Source organism: Cibotium barometz, chromosome 27 (assembly GCF_041138505.1).
Source record: "Cibotium barometz isolate CiBa-2024 chromosome 27, ASM4113850v1, whole genome shotgun sequence".
Classification (NCBI taxonomy): domain Eukaryota; kingdom Viridiplantae; phylum Streptophyta; class Polypodiopsida; order Cyatheales; family Cibotiaceae; genus Cibotium; species Cibotium barometz.
Window position 1 is genome coordinate 47,148,650 of NC_141072.1, and position 9,619 is coordinate 47,158,268.

A 9,619-nucleotide genomic window follows, 5' to 3' on the forward strand; every position below is an offset into this window, starting at 1 on the left:
ATCACATCCATTCAGATCCATTCACATCACATCCATTCAAATCCATTCACATCACATCACATCCATGTATATCCATTCAGATCCATTCATATCCATTCACATCACATCACATCCATGTATATCCATTCAGATCCATTCATATCCATTCACAACACATCACATCCATTTAGATCCATTCAGATCCATTCACAACACATCACATCCATTTACATCCATTCACAACACATCACATCCATTCAGATCCATTCACATCACATCACATCCATTTATATCACATCACATCACATCCACTTACATCCATTCACATCACATCACATCCATTTATATCCATTCAGATCCATTTACATCTCATCACATCCATTTACATCCATTTATATCTCATCACACCCATTTATATCCATTCAGATCCATTCACATCTCATCACATCCATTTACATCCATTCAGATCCATTCACATCTCATCCATTTACATCCATTCAGATCCATTCACATCTCATCCATTTACATCCATTCAGATCCATTCACATCTCATCACATCCATTTACATCCATTTATATCCATTCACATCCATTCACATCCATTTATATCCATTCACATCCATTCACATCTCATCACATCCATTCACATCCACTCACATCCATTCACATCTCATCACATCCACTCACATCATATCGCATCCATTCACTTCACATCACATACATCCATTTACACATGTTGAAAGTACAGTTACTCTATTTTTAATATTATCGATAGAACTTTTCTAAGTTTATGCCAATTACTTGGCTTAGTTAAAGGCAACTTTTTCTCGATTCCATTAAATCTAAAGTATCAGAACATTGTTGAAGGCTTAAAAAGGAAAAATGAATTTTATCAAAAATTTATAATAAAAACTCTTAAGCTTCATTAATGAAGACTTTTAAATGAACTGGATTTTATAGATAGAAATCTAAATTTTCGTTCACTTTTTGTATCCTTGATCCTCTCAGGGATTCCAGATTCCTTTTCCAGGGAATCTAGGAATAAATCACTTATACGTTCATTCAACTAAGCGTGTTTCTGGTCTTTTTTGGGAAGTCCTTTTCCCATTCAGAAAGTACTCCAAGATTCTATTTTCTAAGAATCTAAACGTATACTTCAAATTTCCAAAAGTTAAATGTGTTCAAAATTCCTTTTTCTAATTAAACATTATCTATGTTTTCTCGATGAATATTTTCACATTCTTTCTCAAATTTCTCAAAATACATTATGCTCAATATTCTTCTTTTTGAATAGGGAAAATTCATGGGATTTACAAAATCAATTATACCCATATTTCCTAATTCATTTATCTAAATGAATCATTTCCATATTTCTCATAAATTGAATGATTTTAGAAAAATGTGTGCATAACCTTCTTTATTTTCCTCTCAATTGAATAATGCTCAAAACTTCACTTTTAGCATAAAATTTATTATGCATAAAGTCATTCTCTAATGTTATAAATTTTTCCATAGCTTCCCCATATTTTCTAAGAATTGATAATTCTCTAAATTTCACTTTTAAATAAGTAAAAATATCCATATTTTGAATTATGTCAAAAATTCCTCGTTTAATATTCAAAATGTTTGTACCTAGAATATCGTAAGAATTCATCTTTTTACATCTAGTTTTTTATGCATGTAAAAATAAATATAACAAAAATTCCTCTTTTCTCAATTTAAATAATTATGCATAAATTCTATAAAAGTATTTCCATAAATATGAAAAAAAATCATTCTTTTAGCATAAAAATATCTATACATAGAATATGATAGGAATTTTTTTTTGCTTTATTAAAATTATGCACAAAAATAAGATTTATCTTTTTTCTGGAAAATTTTACCCCATTGCTTCGCTACAATTACTCGAAATGCTCAATTTTCTACTTTAAAATGAACACTTGTAATTGAAATGTGATAGGAACTCCTCTTTTAAACTAAAATTTATTTATGCATACATAACCTAATTATAATCATAATTATAAGCATAATTATGATTAATTCTCTTGATTATTCTTAAATATTCATTCCTCATTTCTAAAAATGCTAGCATAATCCTCTTTCAACTTAAAATGAATTAGAAATATTTTTCTTAATCATAATCAAGTTTAAAAGACTTAATCATGATTTTTAACTAGATAAAATCATAAAAATACCTAATCTTTTTCTCTAGCTTGTCAAGCATAGAGTTTAGATTAAGATAATGAGATTATCATTAAGAATCATCCTTCTAACAAGGATCTAACCGTAAAGATGATTAATCTTTTCAAAAGAGAGATTTATTAATAAAAAACACTATAATTAAGCATTAAAATTTGCATTAAACCATTTAAGCAGTATGAATCATTGGAGAGCTTTATTTCAAGAAAAACCCATTCAATTGAAAGCTTCTCAAACATAAGAGGGGTTGAGAAAATTAGAAAAAACCATTAAATTAAGGGTTGAGAAAATTAGAAAAAACCATTAAATTAAGGCTTACCTTTAATTTTAGCTTGATTTTAGAAGTGAAGCCCACAAAGCAAGGGTTGGCCACCACCAAGTTGGGGAACGTTATCTCAAAGAGAGGATGGAGAATTGAGAAGCTCCAAAGCTCCCAAAAGTAGAGGCAAAATAGAGGGATAATAGAATTACACTAAAATGAAGATAATATTGGCATGTAGTTACCCAAAGATGAAAATACAAAGGAATGAGAGTCTATTTATAGGTGAGGGAGGCCACTAACCAAGTCCAACTGGGTTCTAGAGGCTTCTAGATTTAGATTGACCCAATTTGGACAAGTTTTGAACCAATTTGGCTCCCTTTTTGATCCAGTTTGCAGGAGGAGAGAGGAGAAATGAAATATCTTGATTTTCTTGAAAAAATATCAAAAAGTAATGATGAGAAAAAGGTGCCTACTTCATGGGGATTCTCCCTCCTTACTGAGTTGTCAAAAATTCATCATTTACCTAAGATATCCTATTTTTTTACTAATAAACCCAGTACTTAGTCAACTCTTCATCTTATGTTAGGATTTTCTCATTTTTGGGATATTTTCTTTTATTCTTTGTATTTTTGTCATCCCAACACTTGGATTAATCCTATTGGCCCTTTGGAACCTCATTTGGACCTTAATAAAAATTTTTTTAAAATGTCGACCCTTAGGCTAAGGTCTTTAATACACATATTCAATTAATGTCTAATGCACCATGGAAAATTCTTTTTGAACTTCTATTTCAGGGAAATTCTTCTTAGATCTTAGGAGAAATTTGGTATCAAAAAAATATCTCAATTTTAAATTACCTCTCTCTAGACATTTTCTCTCTAGGCCAAAAAACAAGGGAAAATAATATTTTCTTGCATTCGAAATAGGGGATGATTACAAAAACTGAAGGGGAGGTTCTTACACCTTTACATCTCAAAAAGCTAGACGGAGGAATCTTACACCTTCTGCAGGTTGCCACTTTGCTCATCATGGGTGTGTGTGTACATGGCCTCTAAAAGGTTCTGTACAAGGCATTAACAAACAATACTCACTCAACACCATTCAGAGCACAAAGTCTGATTCATCACGACAGCATAATGATTGCACAAACATCAAGAAAGACATGATAAAACACTGAGCCAAGACATAGCAGAACTTCTCCTTCATTCATTAGAAATTAGAATCAACGCCCCTTCCCTAGATGCAACTATTAGGGAATAACTACTCGGTTCAGATCCCAAAAGGTACATCCACACGTAACTAACCCCCAAGCCCTTTGACTAAGGTCTAAGAATTACATAAGAAAGCCCTAACACCTGGTGGCTAAATTTTTCCCAAAAATTTGACTTGAACCCATCAATCCCTGATCAGCAAAATCTAATTTTTGCAATAGACCTCTGATCATATAAAGAGAGTGTCTAGAACAAAATGAAATTTCCCTAAAAAGAAAATCCCAGTGTTTGTCTGTGTTTTTTTTAAAAAACTAGTGCTGAAAAACACTGTGGTAAACATTCCGAGCATCACTATACCTGACCCAGTTGGTCAATCTGAATCTCTAAGACCAGTTCCTGCTGAGCTTCCACGTCCATTTGAACCTCCTTTGCAATGTTGATCACGGCCTCAGGGTCCTCATCATCTGATAAAGCTTTATCCATACCCATCAACAAGCTCACATGCTCATGAGAGCTCTTTTTCTGAATAGCTCCAGATGTTTGTCCTTCAACAGCACCTGCTTCTTCTTCCTGTGTCGAAAAAAGGGCTCTACTCTTCTTCAGCTTCCCTGCAGATGATTTCAACTTAACAAGCTTAAATGGATTAGAACTAGGACTTTCTATCCCCATCATATGGGACTCCTCTGGCCTGATTGTGCCTTTCAGAGCAAAACCACGTGGCGTCTTATATTCCAGCATATCCTCTGTCTCATCTACCTTGCTCTAAAATTTGGACTTTTCAGCTACAAGTTGTACCACCTCTGCTTCCAATTGAGCAATGCGCTTCAAATTCACCTCTTGCTCCATTGTGTTCACAACTCCTTTGAGGTTGTGATATGGTTTGAAAACAAACTGCCCAATTCTTTCTCTGATCTCTTTCCATATCACTGATCCCTACTGAATCATTTTTGATTTGATTCTCCCCACATCTGCTTCAGAGACCAGAACACCTCCTACAGACAGCTCTTCATGCTCACTTAATATTTGCTCCTTCATCTGTTCTAAGGGTTCCAATCTATTTAAAAGCATCCTATTCTCTATTTCAAGCTCCACTTGTCTTTCAAGAAATCTTTGCATCTCTGACTCTACACTATTCTTCAAAGATGTCCATTCTTCAAACAACTTCAGAGACAATCTATTCTTAACCAACTGACTAGTCTGTTCAGAGATCTCCTTGGCTGAAGAAACTTTCAACTCAGCCATATCAGCCTTCAGAGCTTTGATCTGATTCTGCAACAACAGTTCAACTTCTTGAGCTTTTTCTGCAAGCATTAGTCTAAGTTGATCATTAGCCTTTTGCAACACTGCTCTTCCGCATAGGCTCTATTTTGATATTCCCTAATCTTTTCAACTTGTTGTAGACAAAACTTCCTCAATAATACAAGAGTATCTCCCACATTTTTTGTAGTAACAGTCCAAGACTGCTCTGAACTGGGTTTTGCTGCCAACGGAGTCACCTTCGAAGGCATCCCTTGCATCTTCAATAGGTCATATCTTTTGCTGCCTCCTGCTACATGTTCCTTTTCAATCAATTGTATCTTCTTCCCCAACTTGGTTTGAGAAGGAGTCGGAGATTGCCCTATCCCAGAGACTTTTGCCCCTAAAAATGGTTCATCATCTTCATCTATCCCAGACTGTAACACAGAAGTTGTAGCCTCTTCCACGAGACACCCTACTGTTTTCTGCTCCTCCTCTATCAACTGTCTATCCCTAAGTTTCCTCTTCAGAGTCAGAGCCAATGTATGTGAAGAAAGTCTAGGGTCCACAGGCTTTGCAGGTATAGCTATTTGAAAAGAGTCATAATCAAATAAGGCCTTGAGGAAAGGGCCAAGCCTACTCTTACTAACTGCTCTCCTTTTATCCTTCTCTCCCACTTCAATCATAATCCTCTGATATACCACAGTGGCCCAATCCACATCCACTCCTGCCTCTGCAGCTAAAGGAGTATAAGATTCCTTTGACATGTAGTCAACCTTTTGAACCAAAAGAACATGCTCCATAAACCATCGCAATTGCTGCTTCCTGGCGGTCTCTACTATCTTCAAATGATAATAATGTCTGGAGCCCATAGGGTTCCCAAATTCTCTCTCCATATCCTCATCAGAAACTAAATTCAAAGCTTCCAAACGTGGGTTAAAAGGTAAGTCAAATACCTAAGAAATCAGAGCTGGGGTTACCCTTGTATCCCTTTGAGTACTCCCTCTGTCTTTCTAGCAGAGCTAGCTGTGTGGGAGCATAGATATTGTCTTGCCACTCAGCCCAGGCTAACTTTGCATACCCGATCAACCCAATTGAAGTAAGCCACTGAACATTTGCATTATTCTCCAAATCCATGTTGTACTTGAAGGGTGCAAAGTTCTCCATCAGGCTACCCACAGCAGTAGAAATATCCTTCGTAGAAGTCTCCTCCTGTTGTCCCGTCTCTTCAGAATCCGAGCTAAAACACTGCTCCACTTCTTTGCTTGGTGCTGAATGCTCTCGCAGGGACCGTCGAACTGATGTGGTCTCCACCTTAGGTCGCCCTTCACCATGGCTAACCTCTGCCTAACAGTATTCAGAGCAAGAAGGTCTGGCCTAGTGGTAGAACTACGGGGCATGTGAGTAGGGGGATAAGTAGAACAAAGAGAAAAAGAATGAGGCACACAGCACACAGCACAATGAGGTTTTTGTGATGGACGCCTGTGAAACGCAGATGTCTCCTCATGCAATCTCCTCTTCCATGCACTGCTAGAACGGGTTGGATGAATTCGTGCATGCCGTCCCCTCACTGCTACGGATTTATAGGGGTTCTCATGCATCACGTCGGCCATTACTGCAAATAATGTCGGACAAAAAGTTAAATCAAGCCAATTGACAGCCAACTCGTGCGAAATATATTCCCCACCGTTCAAATTGAAAAATCCATACGGACTTTGATCCACAAAAAAGCTCTGAATTTCCTCTGTTCTCTGATCTTTTGCTCCACCCTGATCTAAACATGTACTCTGAACTACAGGGGAGTGCCCACAAACGGCTTAAGTCTAAACCCATTCACCCCTTTTGGTACCAATGTTCCAAAGGCATCTGAAAGCATGAAGGTTCCTTGTCCCAAGTATTTTTCAATTCTGTAGGGCCCAATGTACCTGAGCCTCAACTTCCCTCGGTGTGGCCCTAACTTGGAATTGTAAAGCATGACCCAATCTCCCACTTTGAAGACTTTGAACTTGACATTCCTATTTACCCAAGCTTGTCTCCTTTTTTGAATGATCTCTGAAACATAAGCACTCATTGCTCTGTCTTCTTCCAACTGATTCAGATTGTGCTGTCTATAGATCAGAGATTCTCCGAGTGGAAGTCTGCTTTTTTCTACAGCAACTCTCAAGCTAGGCACCACAAACTCCATGGGTACTACTGCTTCTAACCCATAAACAAGCCTAAAAGGAGTCATTCGAGTGGTTACTTTAAAGGCTGTTCGAAATGACCATAAAGCTAAGTTCAATTTCATATCCCAATCAGACTTGTTGTCTTGAACAATCTTCTTAATGATTTTAAGCAAGATTTTGTTTGAACTCTCAGCCTGTCCATTTGCCTGAGGATGATAGGGAGTGGACTTGTTATGCAAAATCATATGGGTTTGAGTCAACTCTCTGATAACATCATTCAAGAAGTGTGTTCCCTGATCACTGACAAGCTCAATGGGACATCCAAACCTTGTCATGATGTTACTATACAAGAATTTGGCCACACTAGCTGCTTTATTGTCTCTGAGAGCCACTGCTTCCACCCATTTAGTAATATATAGCCACTGCTTCCACCCATTTAGTACAGTAATCTATAGCCACCAGAATGTAACTCTTACATGTCTTGCTCTTTGGCTTGATAGGACCCACATAATCTAACCCCCATTTCTGAAATGGATCTAGAGGTAGCACAAGGTGGTTTGACATCCTATCTTTAGAATTGGGTTGGCCCACTTGCTGACAAACCAAACATTCTTTGGCATATGTGTGAGCATCCTTCAAAATTGTTGGCCACCATAGACCTGATTTGTAAATCTTCTTTCTAGTTATTTTCCCTGAGAAGTGACCTCCAGACAACCCTGCATGTACCTCTTGTGCTTGTTCAAAATCAGGAACAAATCTTCTTATTATTATCTGATCTATCCCCTTTCTATACAATGCTCCTGCAATGACTAAGAATGGCTTGCTTTTTAGCACAAACTTCTTTTTCTGATCCACACTCATCTTTTCTGGTAACAATCCATCAGTGAGAAACAGCAACATTCGATCATAAAAGGAGTCAGAGCTCTAGCTCTGAACAGCAAACAGATCAGAGTCAGGGAAATAATCATTAACTCCTGCAGCATCCTCCTTACTTTCATGTTTGCTTAAATAATCAGCCACACAGCAATGTTGATTCCCTGGAGCATGCACTATCACAAAGTCAAATTCTTGCAACAACAACATCCATCTTGCTAACCTTCCTGTCAACTGTGGTTTCTTCACAAGAACAACATCCATCTTGCTAACCTTCCTGTCAACTGTGGTTTCTTCACAAGAAATAACAGAGCTTGATGGTCAACATGGAAAAAGACTTTGTTAGCCAAGAGAGAATGTCTAAATTTCTGTAAAGAGAACACCATGCCCAAAGCTTCTCTCTCTGTAACTGAGTAATTCCTCTCAGCTGAAGGTAGCATTCTACTTGCATAGTAGATAGGTCTGAACCAATTCTTGATTTTTGCCTGTATAAGAACAGCTCCTACTGAAATGTCTGAGGCATCAACAAATACATGGAATGGTAAAGACCAATCAAGAGGCTGCAAAATTGGAGCTACCACCATCATCTTCTTTAAAGTTTGAAATACCTTTTCCTGTGCCTCTGACCACCTGAATTCTACTCCTTTCTTGGTTAAATGTGACAAGGGTGCACATACATCTGACAAATATCTTAAATGTCTACTGTGCCACTTGATTTTACCCACAAACCTAGATGTTTTCTTCAGATTCACTGGGCTCTTGGACTTTATGATGCTCTGAATTTTTCTTGGATCCACCTGTATACCTTCCTCTGAAATTACGTGGCCCAACAAGACTCCTCTTTTAACTGCAATTGCACATTTGTATGGATTCAATGACATACCATACTTCCTGCATCTCTCAAAACCTTTCCTCAAGTGCTCCAAATGCATCTCTTTGGATCCAAACACACATCAGCCATTTTAACCTGAAAAGGTGCTGGATGTAACTCTTGGCTCCCAAATTGAACATAAACTGACTCAGGAAGTATGTTAACTCCTGATCCACCATCCAAAAGAACTCCATGTATGGACTGGCCGCCCTGATATTTGACTGATATGGCAAGAACTTTGAAATCAACATCTTCCACCTGAACAATGTTGCTCATTGAAAAATTACTTTGAGGTGAATCAACACCTTTTCTCTGAAGAATTCTTTAAAACAGCAAATCTCTAAACCTTGGTACTAATGTCAGCAATTGGTCAAGAGAAATCTGAATTTCTGAATGTAACAGAGCTTCATAGAGTGAATCAACCTTAGAAATTTCCTCTTCTCCTTTGTCCTATCCTTTTTCTTCACAAATATCTTCTATTTGTTCTGACAATAGTTCTTCCAAAGCTGGCTTCTTCTTGTCCAACTTCCTCTGGAACCTTGCTTCTAACTTTCTCCTGATCCACCCATTGAATCGAACCTTTATTCAACTTTGCAACTCTTGTCACTGCCAAGGCAGGAACCTGTTGTTTCCCATCCTTATCATTTGCATGGACTACACATCCAGAACAATCACAAGCAACGTTCTCAACCATATCAGAGTTGCTCTGAAACTGGTCCTCTGTCTCACTGTCACTACATTTAACTGTGTTATTTGTTGGTTTTGCTGCATCTTTCCTCTCTGATTTTGATCTGCTGCTGCAGGGTACCTTACAATTGGGATAC